Source organism: Rhinopithecus bieti, unplaced genomic scaffold, assembly GCF_001698545.2.
Source record: "Rhinopithecus bieti isolate Rb0 unplaced genomic scaffold, ASM169854v2 scaffold_6933, whole genome shotgun sequence".
Classification (NCBI taxonomy): Eukaryota; Metazoa; Chordata; class Mammalia; order Primates; family Cercopithecidae; genus Rhinopithecus; species Rhinopithecus bieti.
Genome location: NW_016805426.1, coordinates 1,866,515 through 1,868,630, shown reverse-complemented (window position 1 = coordinate 1,868,630; position 2,116 = coordinate 1,866,515).

The following is a 2,116-nucleotide window of genomic DNA, read 5'->3' as shown; positions in this document are numbered from 1 at the left end:
TCTCCCTGCGTGTGCATCAGTGACCAGATTTCCACAACCCCCCCGCCTTTTTTTTTTTTTTTGAGACGGAGTCTAGCTCTGTCACCAGGCTGAAGTGCAGTGGTGTGATCTTGGCTCACTGTAACCTCCGCCTCCCAGGTTCAAGCAATTCTTTCGCCTCAGCCTCCTGAGTAGCTGGGATTACAGGCATGTGCCAACATGCCCAGCTAATTTTTGTATTTTTAGTAGAGATGGGGTTTCACCATGTTGGCCAGGCTGGTCTCGAACTCCTGACCTTGTGATCCACCCACCTCAGCCTCCCACAGTGCTGGGATTACAGGCATGAGCCACTGTGCCTGGCCAGGTTTCTCCTTTTCATAAGGGCATCACTCACACTGGATTAGGGCCCACCAGTGACCTCACGTAAACCTGATTGTCTATGTAAAGACTCCATCTCCAAATAAGTTCTACTTTTGAATGGGTCATGACCCCAACATAACTTTTTTTGGGGAGAGGACACAATTCAACCAAAACATCTCCCCATGATGCTTTCCTTTCTTTCCCCATGTTCATCCCTTACAATGGCATCAGGAGAAGCTGGGAGGTGAACAGCACATGAAAATGGATAAACATAGAACTGCAAAGGAAATATCTAGGGTTGCTATAGGCTGGTGGCTTTCAAAGTTTCAGCAGTTCTGATTCAAACAAAAAATGTACTACAATTCCAGCATGTCTAACAACAGGGTGCTTCTGGTTGATGCTGGGTGTGGGCTCCAAGGAAAGAGACCATGGCCAGAGTATTACGTGCTCAGTCTCTCCCACTTCAAGGCAGCCTCAAAGTGCCTCTGCGGATAATAGTACTTAGTGCTTGAATGAAATTTCCTTGCACCCTGAAAAATCTATCCAAAGTCTGGTTCATTTTCTACCTCCTTTTGAAATATAGGTGGCCAAGTCAGCCCAGAAAACTCTTGAAAATGGGCAACTTAATTAAATTCAATTTCAGTATACACAGAAGGTCAACCATATGTGCTAATATCATAGAAGAGGTGACCTTGTTTCCAAAGCATTTCTTGCTCTTTAGATAGTGGTGCCTGTATTAGTCCATTCTCACACTGCTATAAAGAAATGCCCAAGACTGGGTAATCTGTAAGGAATAGAGGTTTAATTGACCCACTGTTCTGCATGACTGGGGAGGCCTCAGGAAACTTACAATCATGGCAGAAGGTGAAGGGGAGGCAGGCACCTTCTTCACAAGGCATCAGGAGAGAGAGAGTTTAGGGGAAACTGCTACTTTTAAACCATTAGATCGCCTGAGAACTCCCTCATTATCGTGAGAACAGCATGGGGGAAACCACGCCTATGATCTGATCACCTCCCACCAGGCCTCTCCCTCCACATGTGGGGGTTACAATTTAAGATAAGATTTGGGTGGGGACACATAGCCAAACAATATCAGTGCCAACTACAGTTTCCCCGGGATCTCCCTGAAGCTTGAAGAGTCCTGGTTGCTTCTTAGGGTCCTGATGGATTATGATGGCTTTGTGTTTCTCAGCTTCTCATGTGGAAATGGGAAAGCCTTTAGTGCCACATTTCCTCCAGTCCACTTGGTGCTGCCACCTTGCTGGCAAGGGGGCACATAGAAGCCATGGTGCCTGCCCTTCCCAAGCTCCAACTCTCAGCTAATACATAATGACTCCTTAAAGTGTTATTCAGTATACCGTGTAATCTCTCTCTGCACATCAGGCTTCACATTCAAAAGAACATTTGTGTTAAAAATGGGAAACTCAAGGGAGAATCAGAGCTTCTGCTGATGTTTTAGAGCATAAAATGGGATTTTTCTTCACGTTCACGATCCACCTTCTCTGGTTATTCCTTTTTGCTTATGCAATGCAATTATAACAACTAGCTATAAAATAAAAACATAGCCTACAAGAATCAGCTGACTTGGATTCCCATGGAAATATGATTCAGACACCGTGACTAATATCAGGAAAACTGTGGTTACAAAAACCATTAGTCACAAGTTTCATATTGAAATCCATGTTTTTCCTCTCTTACCTCTTGAATGTAAACTGAGGTCCTTCTTCAGAGACGAGAGAATAGCGGTGTGGGGCTCCCATCCTTCCAGAAGAACATG